The sequence below is a fragment of the Rhinopithecus bieti genome, unplaced genomic scaffold, assembly GCF_001698545.2.
Source record: "Rhinopithecus bieti isolate Rb0 unplaced genomic scaffold, ASM169854v2 scaffold_30337, whole genome shotgun sequence".
NCBI classification, from domain to species: Eukaryota; Metazoa; Chordata; class Mammalia; order Primates; family Cercopithecidae; genus Rhinopithecus; species Rhinopithecus bieti.
This window is the reverse complement of record NW_016813238.1, coordinates 69734-81302: the sequence shown is the minus strand read 5'-3', so window position 1 is coordinate 81302 and position 11569 is coordinate 69734. Positions and strand designations below refer to the sequence as shown.

The window sequence follows — 11569 nt, the reverse complement described above, 5'->3', positions numbered from 1 at the left end:
TCCGCCTCAAAAAAAAAAAAAAAAAAGAAAAACTAAAATTTAAAATATATTTTAATTAAATTAAAAAAATTAAATAAGTTTTAAATTAAAAAATTAAAAATAGTCTGGACACAGTGGCTCATGCCTGTAATCCCATCACTCTGGGAGGCTGAGGCAGGAGGATTGCTTGTGGCCAGGAGTTTGAGGTGTCAGTGAGCGATGATCATGCCACTGTACTTCAGCCAGGTGACAGAGTGAGACTCTGTTTCTAAAACACACACACAAAAAACAATTTAAAAGAGCACAAAAGTATGATACACTTAGGAATGAATCTGACTAAAGATGTGCAAGGCCTGCTCATGAAAAGTACAAAACATTTCTGAGAGAAATTACAGAATATCTAAGTAAATGGAAATATATACCACATCCACAGAGTTTGAAAGACCATATTTTTAAGGTGTTAATTTTCCTATATTGATCTTCAGATTCACTGGAATTTCAGTCAAATCCCAGTAGGCTTTTTTTGTTGAACTAGATAAGCTGATTCTAAGATTCATTTAGAAATGCAAAGGACATGGAGCAGCCAAAACAACTTTGAGAAAAAAATAGTTGGAAGATTAAAACTATCTGATCTCGGTTGGGTGCGGTGGCTCACACCTGTAATCCCAGCACTTTAGGAGGCCGAGGCGGGCAGATCACCTGAAGTCAGGAGTTCAAGACTAGCCTGGCCAACATGGTGAAACCCTGTCTCTACTAAAAATACAAAAAATTAGCTGGGCATGGTGGTGGGTTCCTGTAATCCCAGCTACTTGGGAGACTGAGGCAGGAGAATCGCTTGAACCTGGGAGGTGGAGGTAGCAGTGAGCCAAGATTGCTCCATTGCACTCCAGCCTGGGCAACAAGAGCGAAACTCCATCTCAAAAACAAACAAACAAACAGACAAACAAAACCTATCTGATTTCAAGACTTACTATAAAGCTATGCTAATCAAGACCATGTGCTATCAGTGTCAAGACACATAAATAGGTTAATGAGCAGAATGGAGATTCCATAATAAACTCACATTTATGTGATCAATTAATTTTCAACAAAGTGGCAAAGGTAATTCAGAAAAAAAAAATCTTTTCAACAAATGACTGAAATAATTGGATATCTATATGCAAAAAGTTAACTTTGACTCATATCTCACACTATGTATAAAAATTAACATAGTAGATCATGGATGTAATTCTAAAATTTAGAACTATAAAAGTTCAAGAGAAAAATATAATACAGGAGAAAATCTTTGGGTTAGGCAAATATTTGTTAGATAGGACACTAAAGGCACAAGCTACAAATTAAAATATTGACAAATTACTTTGGGAAGCCGTGGTGGGTGCATCACCTGAGGTCAAGAGTTCGAGACTAGCCTGGCCAACATGGTGAAACCCTGTCTCTACAAAAAATACAAAAATTAGCTAGGTGCGGCAGTGCATGCCTGTAATCCCTGCTATTTGAGAGGCTGAGGCAGGAGAATCACTTGAACCCGGGTGGTGAAGGCTGCAGTAAGCCCAGATCACACCACTGCACTCCAGCCTGGGAGAAAGAGCGAGACTCCGTCTCAAAAAAAATTGACAAATTAAACTTTATCGAAATTAAGAATGCTTTTGAAATATGCTTTTAAGAGAATAAAAGGATATTATTTATGAAGGCCATATTTATGAGGGCCGAGTGCGGTGGTTCACACCTGTAATCCCAGCATTTTGGGAGGCTGAGGCAGGCAGATTGCTTGAACCCAGGAGTTTGAGACCAGCTTGGGTAATGTGGTGCAACCCTGTCTCTACAAAAAGTACAAAAATTAGCCGGGTGTGGTGGCTTGCACCTGTATTCTCAGTTACTCAGGACGTTGAGGTGGGAGGATCGATTGAGCCTGGGAGGTTGAGACTGCAGTGGGCTGTGATTGCACCACTGCACTCCAGCCTGGGTGACAGAGCGAAACCCTGTTGTGAAAAAATAATAATAATAATGAAACACATATCTGAAAAGACATACCCAGATTTTTATGAATAGTAATAAAGAACCTCATTTTAAAAATGGGCAAAATATTTGAATTCACACTTCACCAAAAAATATATATGAATGGCAAATAAGCTCATGAAAGGATGCTTAATGTCTTTTAAAAGTTTTATATATATGTATTTTTTGAGACACGGTCTCACTGTGTCGCCCAGACTGGAGTGCAGTCGTGCGATCTTGGCTTACTGCAACCTCCACCTCCTGGGCTCAAGTAATCCTCCCATTTCAGCCTCCCCAGTAGCTGGGACTATGGGCTCAGACCACCACGCCCAGCTAATTTTTGCATGTTTTTTGTAGAGATGGGGTTTTGACATGTTGCCCAGGTTGGTCTGGAACTCCTGGGCTCAAACCCTCTGCCCACTTTGGCATCCCAAAGTGCTGGGTATAAATTTTTTTTTGTATTAAAAAAAATAAAAAAAAAAATAGAGAAGCGGCTTCGCCATGTTGCCCAGGCTGGTCTCGAACTTCTGAGCTCGAGCAATCCTCTCGCCTCTGCCTCCCAAAGTACTGGGATTACAAGTGTGTGCCAGTCAAAGATGCTTAATGTCATTAGATAAGTAAAAATTAAACCTACAGCAAGATACCACTACATACTTTTAGAATGTCTAACAAGTGTTGGGCATATGGATCTAGAACTCTCATTCACTTCTGGTGGGAATGTGAAATGGAACAACCACTTTGTGTTTTTCTTTTTTTTTTTGAGATGAGTCTCACTCTGTCACCCAGGCTGGAGTGCAGTGGCATAATCTCAGCTCACCACAACCTCCTCCTCCTGGTTCAAGCGATTCTCCTGCCTCAGTCTCCTGAGTAGCTGGGATTACAGGCGCCCACCATCATGCCCGGCTAATTTTTGTACTTCTAGTAGAGATAGGGTTTTGCCCTGTTGGCCAGGCTGGTCTTCAATTCCTGAAGGGGGTAGATCACTCAGGTGATCTACCCGCCTTGGCCTTCCAAGGTGCTGAGATTACAGGCATGGGCCACCACGCCCGATCTGGAACAACCATTTTGAAAAATAATTTGGGTCTATGGCCATATTACCCTAAACACACCTGATCTCATCTGAAAAACAGTTTGGCAGTTTCTTAAAAAGTTGAACATACACCTACTGTTTGACACAACCATTTCACTGCTATTAATCCAAATAAAAGCGTGCATTCATACAAAGACTTGCACACCCATGTTGATAGAAGCTTTGTTTGTTACAGCCAGAAACTGAAAAGTGAACGGAGGAATGGATTTAAAAAATTGCAGTATATCAATACAATGGAATTCTACTCAGCAATGACAAAAAATGAACTACTGATCTACTCAGCAACATGGATGAATTTCAAAATAGTTAAGCTTGACTGTGTAACTTCTAGACCAGGTTTATCTGGCCATACTTTCTTGATAACAGGATGTCTAATTATTTTGCAAGCACAGAACTCAGAAGTCAAACCGTGCCCCAAAGGGTTAAAGAAACGGGTGACTAACAGGTTTCTTTTTTTTTTTTTTTGAGACAGAATTTTGCTCTGTCCCCTAGGCTGGAGTGCAGCGGTGTGATCTCAGTTCACTGCAACCTCCTCCCGGGTTCAAGAAATTCTCCTGCCTCAGCCTCCGGAGCAGGTGGGATTATAGGCGCTTGCCATTATGCCCAGCTAATCTTTGTATTGTTAGTAGAGACGGGATTTCACCATGTTGGTCAGCTGTTCGCGAACTCCTGATCACAGGTGATCCACCCGCCTCGGCCTCCCAAAGTGCTGGGATTACAGGCTTGAGCCATTGCACCTGGCCAGGAATTCTTGGTGCTTACATGATGGCAGATACGAAAAGAAACATGTTGCGGAAACTCCCTTTAATTATACGAGAATGAAACTGGCTGAAATCAGTTGGAACCAATATGGTCAACTGGAGTCTGTGCAGAAAGAGGCTGCTAACATCACAGGCTGAACTTCCACAGCATGTTCCATACTAACTCTTGCGTCCTGGATTTGCACATGCAACCCAACAAGAGGCAACTGTGCATGCCCAAGGACTTTCCAGACCTCCCCGTTCTTTTCACCTGTTAATTCCTAACTCATCCCCTAAACCTTCCTACTAAATGTTCTGCCTTAAGGCCGGCATGGCGAGATAGACTTGATCTGGCCTCCTGTCTCCTTGCTGGTCAACAGGCAATAAAGCTTTCCTTTTCTCAAAACCTCATGCCATAGTATTGGCCTCTATGCTCATCACGAAGTGACCTCTTGGCCTCGGTAACTGGCCTCTACCCTGAGAAAAAGCAGATAGTATATGATTCCTTAACATACAATTCTATAGGATGCAAACTAATCCACAGTGACCAAAAGCAGACTCACGGTTATCTGAGGAACCGATATGGCAGGCTGTGACTGGGAGGAAGGATTATAAATGGGTAGAAGTAAATTTTTGAGGGTGATGGATATGTTCATTCTCTTGTGGTAGTGGTTTCAGGGATGCATACACACATATGTAAAAGGCAAACTGTATGCTTTAAATATGTACAGGCTTTACACTAGCACTTCAATAAGGCTGTTTAAAATTTTAAAATGTATGGGGAAGAACACAGAGGCCACATATGTGGGGGTGGAAATGGTCCAGGCTTTGCTATTAAAGTTGCGCTGGTGTCCTTTGTCAAGTCACTTAGAACTCTCAGCTGCAAAGCTAATACCGCCCTGGCAGGGATTAAGAAATGGTGAATAGGCCGGGTGCAGGGGCTCACACCTGTAATCCCAGCACTTAGGGAGGCCAAGGAGGGTGAATCACTTGAGGTCAGGAGTTCAAGCCCAGTCTGGCCATTATGGCAAAACTCTGTTTCTACTAAAAGTACAAAAATTAGACAGGCGTGGTGGCAGGCACCTGTAATCCCAGCTGAGGAGAATCACTTGAACCCGGGAGGCAGAGGTTGCAGTGTGGCGAGATTGCGCCACTGCATTCCAGCCTGGGCAACAGAGCCAGACTCTGCCTCCAATTAAAAAAAAAAAAAAAGAAGAAAGAAAGAAACAAGAAATAGTGAACAGGCCGAATGCGGTGGCTCACGCTGGTAATCCCTGCACTTTTACAGGCCGAGGTGAGAGATCTTTTGAGCCCAGGAGTTGGAGACCAGCCTGTGCAACATAGTGAGACCGCCCCCTCGACAAAAAATGTCATAATTAGCCGGGTGTGGTGGCCTGCGCCTGTAGTCTCAGCTATTTGGGAGTCTGAGGCGGGAGGATCACGTGAGCCCCAGGAGTTCAAAGCTCCAGTGAGCTAGCTCTGATCACGCCACTGTACTCCAGCCTGGGCTACTAAGACCTTGCATTAAGAAAAAAAAAAAGAAAGAAAGAAAATAAAAAGAAATAGTGAACATTCAGGCGAATTTAGGCGAAGCACAGGGCATTCGGCCAGGTGTGACATGCAAGGTGGAATGGTGGCAGGCAGCCCGACTCAATTCCAGCCCCTAGCTCATCTTGGATCTGTGACCTGAAGCACGTTCCCAAGGACCTGACGGCGCCGGCGAGACCCCGGGCCGGTTGCTGGGGTAGCACACAGGCAGCCGGAGGGGCGCGCAGGAAGGTCCGGGGCAGGGTCCGGGTCCGGGAAGGCTGGGCGGATGAGAGGGCCAGAACAGGCGAGGCGGCCATGGAGGCATCCAGGAGCCGCAACAAACGTACGAGCAGGTCCACAGGTTACCCACAGAGCCGCCAACCACCACCGTAACGGGACTTCCCAGCCTGCCCCGCGCCCTTGGGCGCAGGCGCAGTGAGGTGGGCGGAGGACACGGCCCTAGGTTCTGTGGGCGCGGCCCGGCACCTAGCCCCGCCCCAGCCGCGGCCACACCCCTCGCTCCTCACGAGGTCAGCAGATCGAGGCCATCCTGGCTAACACAGTGAAACCCCGTCTCTACTAAAAATACAAAAAATTAGCCGGGCATAGTGGCAGGCACCTGTAGTCCCAGCTACTCGGGAGGTTGAGGCAGGAGAATGTCATGAACTCAGGAGGCGGAGGTTGCAGTGAGCCGAGATTGCGCCACTGCACTCCAGTCTGGGTGACAGAGTGAGACTCCATCTCAACAACAACAACAAAAAAAATGGACTTGACTAGAACAAAATGAGGTGGACTAGAGATGCTGGCATTTTGTCTGGATGTAGGAAACAGGGAGCAGAGTGGAAGGTTCCTCCTGCTTGTCCAGTGGTTACCCTTGGGGAGCAGAGTGGAAGGTTCCTCCCACTTGTCCTGTGGTTACCCTGAGTAAGCCCTGTCTTGTTTAGTTTCATCACAAGGCAGGGCTTGAATGTGTCAGCCTATGATTTGGTCATCTGTGGTCTCTTCCAATTAAACAAGGAATGTGCAGCAGTGAACGTCATGGAGATGTTCATCCAGCAGCTGTTGTTGGAGGATAACTCTGTTCCCAAAGTTTATGTTATTAGTTTTAGTTTTTTATTTTTTATTTTAAAAAAGGCATCCTAGAGGGAGACTGAGGGGTTTAGTGACAGCCTGCCCACATCTGGGCTCATACTATGCCAGTGTGGTCTTCCTAAAATACTGCATTGATCATGTGAAAGACCTGCATTAAATCTTTTCAAGTGGCTCTCATTGCCCATAAAATAAATCTCAGACTTCTCATCCTGGCATTAATGGTCCTCCCTGAGTTGACCTCATTCTGTGTTAAGGCTTCCTTCTAATTATTCACTAAACCATAGTTTCTTCAGCAAAACTAGTCTAGTTGAGCTTTTGCGACCTTTCTCATTCTTTGTGCTTTTATGAATCCTATTCATTTTTCATGGCCTTATTCAGATTCATCTTCTGTCTTCCCTGAAGTCTTTCCGCTATAGCCCAACTTCAAGTGTTTTCCTTCTTGTGATTAAAACATTTTTTTTTGTCTAGGCACGGTGGCTCACGCCTGTAAATCCCAGCACTTTGGGAGGGTGAGGCGGGAGGACAGCGAGGTCAGGAGTTTGGGACCAGCCTGGCCAATATAGTGAAACCCTGTCTTTACTAAAAATACAAAAATTAGCAGGGCTTGGTGGCACACGCCTGTAGTCCTAGCTGCTTGGGAGGCTGAGGCAGTAAAATCACTTGAACTCAGGAGGTGGAGGTTGCAGTGAGCCGAGATCCCACCACTGCACTCTAGTCTGGTGACAGAGCGAGACTCCATCTCAAAAAAAAAAGAAAAGAAAAAAGAAAACAATCATCCACATTCCTATCACTCAGAACCAATCACTGCTAACTTTCTTTTTTTGAGACGGTTGTCTCGCTCTGTCACCCAGGTTGGTGTGCAATGGCACGATGTCTGTTCACTGCAACCTCCGCCTCCCGGGATTAAGCAATTCTCCTGTCGCAACTTCTCAAGAAGCTGGGATTACAGGCACCTGCCACCACTCCTGGCTAATTTTTTTTTTTTTTTTGAGACGGAGTCTTGCTCTGTCGCCCAGACTGGAGTGCAGTGGCCGGATCTCAGCTCATTGCAAGCTCCGCCTCCCGGGTTTATGCCATTCTCCTGCCTCAGCCTCCCGAGTAGCTGGGACTACAGGCGCCCGCTACCTCGCCCGGCTAGTTTTTTGTATTTTTTAGTAGAGATAGGGTTTCACCGTGTTAGCCAGGATGGTCTCGATCTTCTGACCTCGTGATCCGCCCGTCTTGGCCTCCCAAAGTGCTGGGATTACAGGCTTGAGCCACCGCGCCCGGCCTAATTTTTTGTATTTTTAGTAGAGACAGGCTTTTGCTGTTTTGGGAGAGGCTGGTCTTGAACTCCTGACCTCAGGTGATCCACCGCTCTTATCGGCCTCCAAATGCTGGATTACAAGGCATGAGCCACCTCACCCAACCAGCCGCTAACATTTTGCATATTTACTTTAAATCTTTTTTTTTTTATTAAAGAAAATCACTGTTGGTTTGATGACAATGATATTACATTTTCATTTAGTTCATTTCATTTTCATTTTATTTTGGAAGAAAATCACTTTCTTTTAATTAACTCACAAAGAATAAAATCATAACAGCTAGTTTAAGGAGGCTACACAAACATTTGCCTAGCCCCACATTCTACACGACCTTAATGAAATTCTACACAGTAAGAACACCCTTTTCCATTTCAATTCTGAAGCAATGAAGCTATGAATGACAAGGAGAGGTTTAACTGATGGTTACACTTTATACCTTCATTATCAATCATATTTTTATGCTAAATTAACTTGGCTATGAGAGCTGATTTTTCATTACTCCAATTTGACCTTCTTGATCAGGCCAATCTGTTTGCAAGTCTGCACTGTTTCAGCACCTCACTGGAACCCTCACAGAGCTTTCTGTCACCCTGGTTCTGTGCATCCTCCAAAAACTGGCCTCACAGAGCAAGGCCACTGTGCCGACTGGGTTCCCTGAGGCTACTGGTAAGTGATGTCAGGCCTTACAGGCTCAGCATTACTTCCTCCACTGAAGCCCTCGGTGATGGCGTGGCCCAGTGTGTGTCCCACAGCAGAGCCCACAGTCAAGTCGGCTGCAGTGGTTGCCATCTGGGCCCTCAGACCTGGCTGCTGGGGCGCAGCAGCAGGAGAGCCAACTCCTGAGAGGTGGGTGCCACTATTGGCAGCTAAGCTGCTGGTGCTGGCTTGGCTGCAGCTCTCATCTGAGGTGCCCGGCTGGCCAGAGGGGCCATGTGGGAGGTGCGGCTTTGGCTTCCATGGGCCATCCTAGGTGCGTGGCGGCTTGGCATTTGGATGTGTGAAAACAAGCTGTTTTGTTCATTTTAAAGAGCTCGAACAATGTAGCAAACTGCAGTGATAAAATTTAGAAAATATATAATCCTCCCCAAATCCCACCACCTAGAAAGAACCACCATTAGCTCTGTTTTTATTTTTATTGCCCCGGCTGGAGTACAGTGGCTCGACCTCAGCTCACTGCAACCTCTGCCTCCCAGATTCAAGTAATTATTCTGCCTCAGCCTCCCAAGTAGCTGGGATTACAGGTGTGCACCACTATGCCTGGCTAATTTTTTTGTGTTTTTAGTAGAGATGGTGTTTCACCATGTTGGTCAGGCTGGTCTCGAACTCCTGACCTCAGGTGATCTGCCCACCTTGGCTCCCAAAGTGCTGAGATTACAGGCATGAGCCACTGAGCCCAGCCACCATTAGCTTTGAATGAGCATTATATCAGAAACATATGCACATATGTGCACACATTCTTTCCTTCTGCACGTGGAGGACATTTTGGTGTTGTCTTCTGGCTTTAGACGCTGCTGGGGAGAAGTCTGAGGGCCATTTTTCTACCTGGGACCTGAAGAAGTCTTTATGATTGAAGTACAGTGACTTCGGTAGGACATAGAGCTTTTTATATCAAATTTCCTGATATCCCCTTTCAACATGCAGACTTTTCTTCCCCTAATTCAGGGATGTTACTTCATGTTTTGTCTTTGATTTATTTTTTTATTTTATTTTATTTTGAGACAGAGTCTTGCTCTGTCACTCAGGTTGGAGTGCAGAGGCTCAATCTTGGCTCACTGCAACCTCCACCTCCTGGCTTCAAGCAATTCTCCTGCCTCAGCCTTCCACGTAGCTGGGACTACAGGTGTACACCACCGTGTCTGGATAATTTTTGTGTTTTTAATAGAGATGGGGTTTCATCATGTTGGCCAGGCTGTTTTGAACTCCCGGCCTCAAGTGATCTACCTGCCTCAGCCTCCCAAAGTTCTGGAATTACAGGCATGAGCCACTGCGCTTGGCCAGGTAATATAGTTTCAGTCCACAAACCTAAAGCCCTCTTCTTTTACTCCCCACTTCTCTGGGCTAACTCATCATCAGAATCTCAGCTTAAATTTCACATAGTCATCTCAAGGGAAATAAAAACATACATAGAACTGAATCGAAATCAAATTGTAACATATCAAGGTATGTGAAATATAGCTATAGCAGTGCTGGGAGGGAAATTTGTAGTGCTAAATGCTTACATTACATTGGAAAAGACAAAGGGTTTCAAATCAACAATTTAAGTTCCTCCCTCAAGGAAGCAGAAAAAGAGCAAAATAAATCCAAAGCAAGCAGAATGAAGGAAACAGTAAAGAGCAGAAACCTATAAAATTTGAAAACAGGAAAACAATGGGGAAGATCTGTGAAACAAAAGGCAGGTTCTTAAAGTTAGCAAAATTCATAGACCTCTAACAAGACTGACAAGAAAGATACAAATTGCCAATATCAAGAATGAAACAGAAGGTATTAGTACAGATTATGCAGCCAATAAAAGGATAATAAAGAAATACTACAAGCAACTTTACACTGATAAATTCAGCAACTTAGAAGAAATGAACCAATTCCTCACAAAACACAAATTACTAAAACTCAACCAAGATGAAATAGACACCCTGATTAGTCCTATAGCCATTAAATAAATTGAATTTGTAAAAGCCTCACAAAAGGCCGGGCACGGTGGCTCACACCTGTAATCCCAGCACTTTGGGAGGCCAAGATGGGTGGATCACGAGGTCAGGAGATCGAGACCATCCTGGCTAACATGGTGAAACCCCGTCTCTACTAAAAAAATACAAAAATTAGCCGGGCGCAGTGGCGGGCGCCTGTAGTCCCAGCTACTCAGGAGGCTGAGGCAGGAGAATGGCGTGAACCTGGGAGGCGGAGCTTGCAGTGAGTTGAGATAGCGCCACTGCACTCCAGCCTGGGCGAGAGAATGAGACTCTGTCTCAAAACAAAACAAAACAAAACAAAAAACAAACCTCACAAAAAACAAATCTTCAGGTCCAGTTGGTTTCACTGGAGAATTCTACCAAACATGTAAAGAATATACGTTTTACACAATGTAATCCAGAAAATCAAAGAGGAGGAAACATCCAGATTGTGTTATGAGGCCAGTATTAACCTGGTGCCAAAACCGAAGATATTACAAAAGCAAAGCAAAACAAAAGGCCATAAATCATTATTTCTCATTAACTCAAATACAAAAATCCTCAACAAAATACTGGCAAGTTGAGTTCAGCAATGTTACAAAAAGAATTATACAGCATGACCAAGAAGGAATGATTTCAGGTATAGAAGCCTCGTTCAGTATTTGAAAATTAATCAATGTAATCCACCATATCAATAAGCTAAAGAAAGACCAGGCGTGGTGGCTAATGCCTGTAATCCCAGTACTTTGGGAGGCTGAGATGGGCGGATCACTTGAGCTCGGGAGTTTGAGACCAGCCTGGGCAACATGGCAAAACCCTGTCTCTACAAAAATATAAAAAGTAGTCAGGTGGGGTGGTGTGCATCTGTAGTCTCAGCTACTCAGAAGGCTGAGGCAGGAGGATTGCTTGAGCTTGGGAGGTTGAGGCTGCAGTGAGCTGTGACTGTGCCACTGCAGCCCAGCTTGGGTGACAGAGTGAGATCCTATCTCAAACAAACAAACAAACAAAAACAAAACTGTTAAAAAAAATCATGCTCATATCAGTTGACACAAGAATAAAAGCACCTGACAAAATTAAATCCATTCAAGATAAAAGCTCTCAGCAAACTGGAAATAGAAAAGAACTTCCTCAACTCATAAAAGAACATTTACAAAAAACTACAGCTAACATTAC

General features: G+C 44.6%; 1 pseudogene; it reads right to left on the bottom strand.

The window, feature by feature from the left end:
- Positions 1 to 8248: 8248 nt before the first annotated feature.
- Positions 8249 to 8695, bottom strand: LOC108512585 (coiled-coil-helix-coiled-coil-helix domain-containing protein 2 pseudogene; annotated as a pseudogene).
- Positions 8696 to 11569: the final 2874 nt, after the last annotated feature.